At 34.4% G+C, this 12,500-nt stretch overlaps 1 pseudogene; it reads left to right on the top strand.

Moving 5' to 3' along the window:
* The window catches only part of LOC137645993 (nitric oxide synthase, salivary gland-like), a 27,647-nt pseudogene that overhangs the window by 1,230 nt on the left and 13,917 nt on the right, over window positions 1-12,500 (top strand).

The raw sequence follows: 12,500 nt of genomic DNA, 5'->3' as shown, positions 1-12,500 counted from the left end.
CTTGGTTTGTAATAATAATAATAATAATAATAATAATAATAATAATAATAATTCATTTCGACGGATAGACATAGATAGAATAGGATATGAAAAAAAGAATAGATTCTATCCCTGAGTATCACTATCACCGTCCTTCACATCTGAATAAGCTTGCTGATGTCTTTTAAATCTTGATCATATTGCAATGTTCCCATATTATCTACACGAGGACCTGGAGAGAGCTGACTCCTCCTCCGGTTAGATTTTTTATCTCCAAACTTGGTCTCGCGCTCCAGTCTAGTCTGGAGTTCAGAGAACCAATTGACGATGACTTGATTGGCATGCTAGGATTAAGTTTGACGTTTTATATATATATATATATATATATATATATATATATATATATATATATATATATATATATATATATATATATATATACTGCTTTGTCTGTAGTGACGTTAATTCCTTCCTTTTTCTCTTCTTCTTTTTAATGTTGTTGTTGTTATTATTATTATTATTATTAGTAGTAGTAGTAGTAGTGGTAGTAGTGTAGTTGCGTTATATCCTCATATAGCAAACTAGAAAACATAAATAATCCCAATCGAAAACAGGTATAAAGTTGCTTGAATATACATAACTAGAATCATTAGAATGCATGCACTGTTAAAAATTTGCCGTAAGAAAAGAAAAAAAAAACTGTAGAAATCCTGGAATAACTGTTGCCGGGCATTTATCGTTTTAAAAACGAATATATTGACGTAAAGAATTGATATTACGGTTACCAACGAGTAAAAGATAATAGCAAAATAAGGTATAAAGTGCGGTTGCCTGTATTTTACTGAAATACGGCTGAGAACTATATGTTTACGGAGATTTTCCGATCAAAATTAGGTTTTTTTTTATCAATTTATGAACGGTCTGTTAAATAAACCTTACTTGCATTCACCTCGCCTCTCCGTTAGCACATGACAACCATCTGGCACATGCTAAAAGCTCTCATTTATTAACTTATTTACAAGTATTTATCAACATTATTACCGAAACCGTGTTATTAGAGGTATTACTTCTGGCGCTATCTGTCTATTGTGATCACAGTATCGAATGTTCGTTATTTTCATTTAAATACTTTTTTATGTTAAAACGACTTCCTTCGCTCAGTTTCTCGTGGATCGTAGAGGCAAACTACGAGTGTAAGGAATTCCTGGCCTGGAATAAGTACGTATCCTGCGAGAAAAATAAAAATGGAATTGGTGTATTTAGTGTTTTTTTTTTTCAATCGTTTGTGAAAAAACTGGCATGGACCATAATTGTGACATTCATACTGTACTTACATAAATACACACAACATATGTATATATATATATATATATATATATATATATATATATATATATATATATATATATATATATATATATATATATATATATATATATTAGTGTGCATTTGTGTGTATCACGTGTGCATATATAAGTTTGGGAGAAAAAGTTTGCTGTATATTAGGATTAAAAGAAAGTAGCAGCATTAATGTAGGCATGTGTGTGGAACCTTTAATCAAAACTAAACTTTCTTGGTGTCAAGTACCATTTATATTAAAACCAGTTAATCTTAATTTGTGTATGCATATTGCTGAGTTAGTCTAGGACCCACTTAGAACAGCAAAACCTGTCGTTTTTCTTCTGGTTTTAACTTGAGTCGCTTGACCCAGGCGGGAACTGACAGCAAACAGTGTAATTTGAGTCGCAGACGCCAACACACGGCTTTCCACTTTTTTTTATTGTTATTATTATTATTTGCTAAGCTACAACTCTAATTGGAAAAGCAGAATGCTATAAGCCAGGGGCTCCAACAGGGAAAACAGCCCAGTGAGGAAAGGAAACAAGGAAAAATAAAATATTGTAAAAAGAGTAACGACATGAAAATAAATACCTCCTATATAAACTATGAAAACTTAAACAAAACAAGAGGAAGACAAAGAAGATAAGATAGTGTGCCCAAGTGTACCTAAAGCAAGAGAACTCTAACCCAAGACAGTGGAAGCCAGTATTCTCATTATTCGAGGTAATTTCTCGATGGAATTTGCCAGTCAGATAACCATATAGATTATTTACTATATTGTAATCCTAATTACAATAGTTACCTTTTGTGGACCACACCCTCAGCTCGAAAATGGAAGGAGCCTATTACGGTGCCAGTGGAAATCACCAAAGGAACAATATTATTTACGACAAAGCATGTGAACCAAGACGAGTAAACAGTCTTCGACTACAAGAAGGCATGACAAAATATTCAAAATGTTAAATTTTAAATTTTAGGTATTAATTGATACCATACAGAATATTGAAAAAATATTAGGATTTTTTTTTTTTATTTAGCAAAGGCTCTTTTGCAATTCAAAGTACAATATAAAAATGTTTTTCATATATCATAATACATAAATTTTTAAAATATAGTTTAATCTTTACATAAATTCAAACCGCATGATTCTGGTTGTTCAATTCTTAGCTATGGTAAGAAACTCTTCTAGGAGGACACTCCGAAATCAAACCATTATTCTCTTAGTCTTGGGTAGTGCCATAGCCTCTGTACCATGGTCTTCCACTGTCTTGGGTTAGAGTTCTCTTGCTTGAGAGTACACTCGGCACACCATTCTATGTAATTTCTCTTCCTCTTGTTTTGTTAAATTTTTTAAAGTTTATATATGAAATATTTATTTCAATGTTGTTACTGTTCTTAAAATATTTTATTTTTCCTTGTTTCCTTTCCTCACTGGGCTATTTTCCCTGTTGGAGCCCTTGGGGTTATAGCATCCTGTTTTTCCAATTAGGGTTATAGCTTAGCAATTAATAATAATAATAATAATAATAATAATAATAATAATAATAATAATAATAATAATAATAATAATCACCAAATGTGTAAATATGTCGATTCTCAGATAAATAGGAATCGCAGCTGATCAAATGAAATAGCTTTCCGTGCTGGGTTCAAAGATCGGGAGGAAGAAAAAAATAACGAAGCCTAAAAGCGTGGTACTCAGAGATTTTTATTAATTTTTGTATATGCTATCATACTTCGTAAAAGTAAAAGGTTATTGTTTCCGAAATTGTTCATTTTATTACTTTTGGTTACTTCTGCATTTGGAAATCAATTTTCTTTACATAGATTTCTTCGTTTGTTAAATTTCTCCATAAATAGCGATAGTGTTCTTTTTATGAGTGCCACGTGTCATCGAACGTCTCAGCGCTGTATTGCATCATGTCTATCCCAAGCAGACCCGCTGCTTTCCAGGGTCTCATCAGTCGTTTCCTACTTCCAGCACCCACATTGCATCACACTTCAGTTTCCTCGCAAGGGAAATGACCTTCCTCCATCGTTTTTTTTATCTTAGTCGGAATGTGCATAGCTGCTATCATGATCACCCTCCCCCCTCCAAGGGCTGGAATTAGTAGCCGGCCTTGTTCTAATCCTGTACTCATTAAAACTCACACTCTCCCCCGTGTTTTAGGGTCTCATTACTCATGAACATGTTCGAATGTTTCCATGGATCAAACCACTCACTTCCTTGCCCAACTTAATGACCAAATACACGTTTACAAGAGGATGCCTTGACAAAGTCACCCTGAATATCTTCCCGTGTTGAAGCCTTTACTTTACTTGCAGGACCTACAAGTACGTCTTTCAAATATTCAGAGAATCATTAAGCGTTACCCCCCCCCCTGTCTCTCTCTCTCTCTCTCTCTCTCTCTCTCTCTCTCTCTCTCTCTCTCTCTCTCTCTCTCTCTCTCTCTCTCATGTTTGTTTTTTGGGTGTGGGTTCATAAAATTATCTTCATATAATTGAGGGAGGAGTTTCGATTTGTACTTTCTATCATACTTTCTCCATAAAAATGAAAGGTTATTTTTTCGAAATTATTAATTGTATTACTTTTAGTTATTTCTGCATTTGGAATGCAATTTCTTTACATAAATTTCTTCTTTTGTTAAATTTTTCCATAAATAGCGATTGTATTATTTTTATTAATGCCACGTGTCATCGAACTTCTCAGTGCTGCTGTTAAAGTATTTTTACATGTTTGCATTCATCTATAAACTGTATTGCATCATGTCTATCCCAAGGAGACCGGCTGCTTTCTAACATCGCATCGTTCGTTTCTTACTTCCAGCACCCACATTGCATCACACTTCAGTATCCCCGCAAGGGAAATGACCTTCATCCATCGTTTTCAAATTTGGTCTAGTCGGAATGCGCCTAGCTGCCATTCCCTTCCCCCTTCAAGGGCTTGAATTAGTAGCAGGCCTCGTTCAAATCCTGTACTCATTAAAACTCACACTCTCCCCCGTGCCTTAGGGCCTCATTACTCATGAACAAATAAAGTTTTCAACTTGAACATCTTTATATCATCATACCTTCTGATGTCAACAATCACAAACCAAAAAGGTTGTTTTTTTTTTTTTTTTTTTTTTTTTTTTTTTGCTTGCATATAAACCGCCCCGCCCCCTTTTCCCTGGATATATATGGATTCGAAATATCGAGTTAGCGGTTTTAGCCTGGAAACTACCATCCATTTCAGGCGTCATAATGCCTCACTTTTTGCAAATATCTTTTAAACGAACATCGCATCAGTATGACTTTTTGGCACAGCTTATTTGACCCCCACCCCAGGATTCATGACACTACAAATACTGTCAAGTGTCTTTCATTAATGAGTATAGGATACTATTGGCTTGGAAAGTGAAGCTGTAAGAGCAAAGAAGAGAAGCGGACAAACAATACAAAAGTGTGACGTTCCGTGCCAATGACGTGTAAATCCATGCCTATTTCCTCCCTTCACCCCTTCCCCTTCCCATCCCATCCCCTCCTCTTTGACTTTGACTCTCTCTCCAGTGTCATAATGTTAACACAAGACGACCTTGTGACCTTGAGAACCGTACCGATGCCCTTGATGCCCTGTCCAGGCTCCGGGCAATGTGAGTGTGCAGGGCGTTAAACTGGAATAACCTCCCACAGGAAATAAAATCACTCACTTCTATTAATATGTTTAACGGCAAAATTAAATCATTGTTAATACGTATCAATGCTACTATTACTGTTACCATTTTTCCTACTATTATTATTAATATTACTATATAATTATTGCATATGTATATGTACTTATGTGTGCACATGTATGTGTGTATGTTTGTATGAGCGTTTATATTTGTGTTTCTCTATGTATCTGTGTGCTAGGTTGTATGAATGCGTGAGTATGTGTGTGTATGTGTACATATTGTATGTAGGTATATGTTTATATATGTACATATGCAAGTCTGTATGTACATGTATTTGTATTTGTGTGTCTTCGACTTTGCCATAACACTTATTTTTATGTTAAATAAATCTGGTCCATATTAAAGCTTCATGCTTAATGGACTTGGGCTGTACTACTAATGTTTATAACATTTAGTATTGTAACAATGGCCTATAAAGAACTCTCTCTCTCTCTCTCTCTCTCTCTCTCTCTCTCTCTCTCTCTCTCTCTCTCTCTCTCTCTCTCTCTCATGTTTGGTTTTTGGGTGTTGGTTTATAAAATGTTCTTCATGCATTTGAGGTAGGAGTTTTTATTTTATATAATGTAGTTAAAAATATTGATTATTAATTTGATTAAATTAATAAATATTTGAATAAACACACAGTATATATATGTGTATGCATATGTGTATGTAAATGTGAACTTATATGTGTATGTGTTTATATGTGTATGTTTATATATATCCCTGTATACTATCGCTAAGCTGGAGGAAGGATCAGAAAAAAGAAATTTTGACCTAGCGCTTTCGTAACGAAATTGTCATACCTCTTATGAGCCAAGTAGTACAAAAATTTAGTAACAGTTTTATAGTCACCTTTGCGACAGTAGGAAAAAAGAAAGAATAGTACTGTAAATACCCCCAATGACGTAAAAGAGGAAGCTACTATAAATTATATATGTATATATATATATATATATATATATATATATATATATATATATATATATATGTGTGTGTGTGTGTGTGTGTGTGTGTGTGTGTGTGTGTGTGTGTGTGTGTGTGTGTGTTATTTCGTAGATGCAGAAGCTTTACTGAACCTGACATTGTTCATGGGAACTTAGAGGGTTAACTTCACATTTCAGAAATCAAGATGGAAGGCTCTAAAATCAAACTTCAGTGCCCCTTCAGCAGACCTCAGACTCTATGCAACTATGAGTCCTCGAAGAAAGTGACAGACGTCCTTCACATGGAGGCTGAGGAGGTGAGATAAAGATCCCTTACTCTTGTTACAGTCATGGTTTTTTTTTTTTTTTTTTTTTTTTTTTTTTAAGGAATCTCTTTCCTCGTTAAACTTGGATCCTTTGCTTCCACACTTCCTATAAGAGCAACCAACATGTTAATGAATTACATATGAAAATTTGTAATAAACTCTTTCAACTTTCGTCTGTCTCCAATTCAAAATTTCTCTCCTGAAGGATGGCAAGCCTGTCCACTTTTTTACCAAAGAGTTCCTCTTATAAAGAGTCCTTTTGACAGTTATCAAGAGTAAAACCAGTCCAGCTATCGAAAGATGAAACTATTATCATCTCATTTTTTTAAATCTTTTTCTAGGCTGGTGTCTGTTCGCCCACTGTCTGTAAAGGTTCTTTGATGAACCCAAGAAACGCGTCACTGGAAAACAGGCCACCCAGCGAGGTGCTCCACCAGGCCGAGCAATTTTTACTGGAATATTACAAGGATGTCAAAAGGTAAAATCTGCAATTTTTTTTGTCTAGATTATTACACTTTCGTTTTCTGAGAGTTGATCGTAAGAATTACCTTGATTTTGAAAAGTGAGACATGTATTTACGGATACTGGAGGGATTCTCCCTTTCTGTTGATAGTTGATCGTAAAAAGAACCTTAATTCTGAAAAATATAATGTCAAAAAACATACATTTCCATTAAATCATTCCTATCAATTTGGTTTATTTAATCAACTCTTTTTATGTCCTCGTCTCGCAGATGTGAGAGAGCAGATTACAACGTCCGCTTTCAGGAAGTGACTGAAAGCATAGCTCGAACAGGTACTTACGACTTAACCAAAGGTGAGCTCGAATTCGGGGCTAAACTGGCGTGGAGGAACGCTCCTCGGTGCATCGGTCGAATCTCCTGGAACACGTTACATGTAAGTTGGTAAACTGGAAGATAATACATGACCTGCATAGATAGATAGATAGATAGAGATAAGAAGCATCATAGAGAACGGATTTTGCGGTCACTAAAGAAGAATATAGTTAAGTTCTTGCCAAAAGCTATTTCTTTTAACCCAATAAAAGTTTGAATCTGTAAAATGGTTCGTTAATGAAATGGGATTCCCAGAAAATAACATTTGCGTAGAAAAGTAGCCCAGTATTATATGAATAATCAGACTCTTATCAAATTGTATGAACAGACTTTTTTTCTTGCATAATTGACTTGCAGGTAAACGACGGAAGACATGTAAAAACTACAAAGGAAATGTTCTCGCTCCTATTGCAACACCTTGATTATGCATCAAACGGGGGCAACATCAGGTACGTCTAACGGAATATAAGGTTCTTCACATTGTTCAGTTTATTAAAGAAAAAATTGTGAATTATCTGGTTGTATGGAAACATGTATTTCAACATAGATTTAACTTTTCTTTTTTTCTTTTCCTTTTTTTTCTCCATTCAAAACTTCTATTTTTTTTGTTTGTGCTTATTTTTCAACCTAGATCGACGATCACAGTTTTCCCTCAACGGAAGACGGGACAAAGAGACTTCCGAGTCTGGAATCAGCAGCTGATCGCCTTTGCCGGCTACGAGCAGCCGGACGGCTCCGTTGTCGGCGACCCCGCCTTCAGGGAATTCACAAAGGTCAGGTTTGACATCGATGATGTTAGTTACTGAATTGTAAATAGAAAAAAAAAAAATCAGCTCCCGTTAGCTTTGTCATTAATTCTTTTCTTTTCATTGTGAAACTGTTAAGGATCAATGAAGATTGATGTATTAGATTGCAGATGTTACGTGCACATGTTGATTATTAATGGCTCTCTCTCTCTCTCTCTCTCTCTCTCTCTCTCTCTCTCTCTCTCTCTCTCTCTCTCTCTCTCTCTCTCTCTCTCTCTCTCTCTTTATATATAATATATATATATATATATATATATATATATATATATATATATATATATATATATATATATATATATATATATTATATATATATATATCACCAGCCATAACTAGTTCACTGCAGGACAATGCCTCAGACATGTGTCTTTCCACTCGCATTTGTTTATGATTTTTCTATGCCAGTCTGCACACACAAATTTTCTTAGTTCGTCAATCCACCGTCTTCTCTTCCCTCCTCTGCGTCTTTTGCAATCTCTAGGGACCCATTCTGTTAATCTTAATGTCCATCTATTATCTGTCATTCTCTTGCCCATGTTCATTTCTTTTTTTATGTGTAGTTAGGATATCCTCTACTTTAGTTTTCTCTCGTATCCATTTTGCTCCTTTTCTGTCTCTTAGTGTTATCCCCATCATTATTCTTTCCATTGATCTTTGAGTTGTAACTGACTCATGTTCTAAGGCTTTAGTAAGGCTTCAAGTTTCCGTTGCATAAGTTAATACTGGTAGGACCATCTGATTAAACACGTTTCTTGTTAAAGAAAGTGGCATTTTAATTTTCATAATCTCAATTTGTTTACCAAAAGCTCTACATCCCATGCTTATCCTTCTTTTAATTTCGGTCTCATGTCTTGGGGAAACACTTACTGTCAGTTCAGAATACGTATATTCATTAACTATCCCTTATTTGTTTTCTCTGCACTTTCATTGAACATTATCTTAGTTTTACTTGTATTCGTTTTCAGTCCTACATTTCTACTTTTTATATTCAAATATTTTATCATTGTAATCAGTTCCTCCCCTGATTCACTAAATACAACTTTGTCATCTGCAAATCTCAAGTGGTTAAGGTATTCCCCATTAATATTAATTCTTACAGTTTCCATATATATAATTATATATATATATATATATATATATTATATATATATATATATATATATATATATATATATGTACACGTATATATATATATATATATATATATAATATATATATATATATATATATATATATATATGTGTGTGTGTGTGTGTCGGGTGCTCTTGAATTTTTTTTTTTTATGAACGCATCTCTATAAACAAACGAAAATGGAGATTTTATTTATTTTGACGAAGATACATTCATTGCTGAAAGACTGGGAAAATATTTCTGTCCAAAAGAATAAGATTCCGTGCAGATATAAAGCTACCTTATTTGATTTGACAGCCACAACAAAACCAGAAAAAATATTTATTCTACCATTTTGGGACTTGGGCTTGTCCATTGAACACAAACCAAAACCTGTTTTGATCCTGTTACTTTCCCCACCAACTCGCTTCTTCTTCTTCTTCTTCTTCTTCGGGATTTAGACGATTCATAGATAAACAAGACCGAATGATAGACGATCAAGGTCCTCCCAACGTGGGAGATTTGAATTATGTGGTAACACGTTATTACGTTATTGTGCAGCTTAGCTTACAATGCACCCGCTTCATTTCTCGTTTGTTTTTACATTTCTTTTATATAGTTTCAATGTAGAATTTAAACAAAACACGATGGTTGCCATGTAAATAACCAGACATGAATATTTGGCTGCGATAATCATTGACTGTGGTCCAATGATATCTTATTCCTTTTGCATATAAGCAAAAGGGCTTCTCTTTCATTTATAAACGTGACAGCCATTTATATGATAGAACAGCGCTGTAAAGCTATATTACAAAAACAATATTTTCAACGTATTGATGATGTATTAGAAGACATTATACAGGAAGTGGGAAATGTTAATGGACCTCGAATACACAAGTCCCGTTTACTACTGTTCCCACAGATCTTGCTAAAACGGGGTTGTTATAAGCTTCAGTGTGGAGGTGGTTCGTTTGGAAGATAGAAAATAACTACCATTCGATCCTGCCGATGCACTAAATTTTGCACATATGAACAATAGTGTTCTATGAAGTAATTCATTTGAGACAGAGGTAGAGAAAGTGATGGTGTTGATGAAGAGAAGTGGAGGAGAGGCATATTTATGCTGCACAACTTGGGTGCACACATAGATAAGTAACGCAGTAATAGTGATAATGGTATAAATTACATACTTACCGTTACTTTTCTCTCCCAATTCAGATTTGCCAGGAGCTTGGATGGAAGGGCAAAGGTGGTCGCTTCGACGTCCTTCCCCTGGTGGTGTCGTCGCCCACAGGGGATCCTGAGTGGTTCGAAATCCCCGAGGAGAAAATCCTCAGGGTTTATCTCAAACATCCAGAGTGAGTAGATTGCTTTTTGTATCGTTATTTAGCTAGAATTATTTACACAACTTCAGTGTATTCAAATAAAATGCTTAAATGCCAAGTAATTCAATTAATTCTTCAAATGGAACAAAGGAAAGAAGGGCATGTGGCTAGCAATCTCGCCCAAATAGACAAGCTAAACACAAAGAGTACAGCCTTCTAGAGGCAACTACCCTACATCCACGTAAGATGTAGGCTTATATATATATATATATATATATATATATATATATATATATATATATATATATATATATATATATATATATATATATATATATATATATAATGTGCTGTATGTTAGTGTGTGTACATCAAACTCGTCAACAAGTTGAACGTTTTTTTTCCTGTACCAGGTACAAATGGTTCGAGGAACTGAACCTGCAGTGGTTCGCTGTCCCTGCTGTTTCCTCCATGATGATGGACTGCGGAGGAATCCAGTTTCCGGCAGTTCCCCTTCAACGGATGGTACATGTCCTCCGAGATCGCCACACGGGATCTCTGCGATGTCCAGCGATACAACTTGCTTCCGGTAATAATGCAATTGCATCAATAACGAAATTGTCCATTTTTTTTTTTTTTTTCATAATTTGTAATGGATCTTATTTGTACCTTCAATTTATGTAAAAGTAGAAACTTCTTTAGCAGCATTTTTGTTATTATTTGAATAAAGACAGTACTTGAGAGTTGTACGAAAGTAAGTGATTAGGGAATTTTCAAAAGTTTACTTTAATTTGGTTCCTTAGATGATCAGTCAATGTAATAGTTCTTCTTCGTGCATTGTTTTTGGTAGTTAGCCCCTCACATAGATCACGGTCATTTTGTCTGTCACATTATCCCCACGGCTAAAAATAATTAATGATACCTTTAAAGCTTTACCCTTTCCTGCCGTATCCTTCATAAGCACCGCTTCCCATCCTCGCAGGTCATTCTTGATCTGGCCACCCAAGTTTCGTCCATCTTAACATCTTTATTCATAGAAGAGACAATACTTCCCATTTCAAGGGTGAATTTGCTCAATATTCAACTTTTCATGACGTCAGTGATTAAGAACGAAAATATTACTATTCCCTAGGTGATTGGCGAGAAGCTCGGCCTCAACACCAAATCTCCGGCCAGTTTATGGAAGGACAAGACGACCCTGGAGATGAATATTGCCGTCTTGCACTCCTTCAAGGTAAGGGATAAAAAGATAATATTGATGGATACATATAAGACATAAGAAACACAAAAGTTTTTGCATTATGTTAGAGAAATGCAATTCCCCCACACAAGGACAATTCCAGGAACCATTACTACATAGAATGCCTTTGAAAGGATATGAAATATTTTTTATTTATTGCCAGAAAATTTTCTTACCCTCCAATGCTTAGAAGTCGAATGTTCTTATCTTTGGGATTTACTGTTAAATCAATTTTACTTTTTTTTTCCTTTTTTTTATGAATTGCCGGAGAAAATAGAACAAATTAAATTTATGACACTAATTTAGATTTATAACACTACTTACGTTAAAAGTAACAACTTGAACGTTTATTTCTAATTAGAATTAAAGTAATCGGATTATTGTTGCTTTCAAACCCTCCCTAGTAAAATTGCTTAGATTTCTAAAATTCCTTGTAAGCAACCCTTTAGTTTATTGATATGAGAGCTGAATTTTGATTTTGGGGTACTTCCTTCATAATTAATAGTTAAACTTTTATATGATATTTCTTAATCCATTTCCTTAACATCATCACTGGAAATTTCATGGATGCTAACTCTTATCTGTACGAGGTGAGATCCTAAAAAAATATTTGTTTTAGGGATTTTAGTTGTGATATAAAATAATATAAAATTATTCCTAGACAATCAATGAAACGTCCACAGCAAAATACTCATCAAATAAGCAGTGCTTACTTTAACTATCAATGTCGGCCAACGAGACAGCAGAAACACACATTCATCAGAAAGAAAATGCATGAATTCATACACACATCAGAACTCAAATGCATAATTTCTAGCCCAATACTACGTTGTAAATAAACTATACATACACACACACATACATACATATATATATATATATATATATATATATATATATATATATATATATATATATAT

The sequence above is a fragment of the Palaemon carinicauda genome, chromosome 8 (genome assembly GCF_036898095.1).
Source record: "Palaemon carinicauda isolate YSFRI2023 chromosome 8, ASM3689809v2, whole genome shotgun sequence".
Lineage (NCBI taxonomy): Eukaryota > Metazoa > Arthropoda > Malacostraca > Decapoda > Palaemonidae > Palaemon > Palaemon carinicauda.
This window is presented reverse-complemented; position numbering and strand designations above follow the sequence as displayed.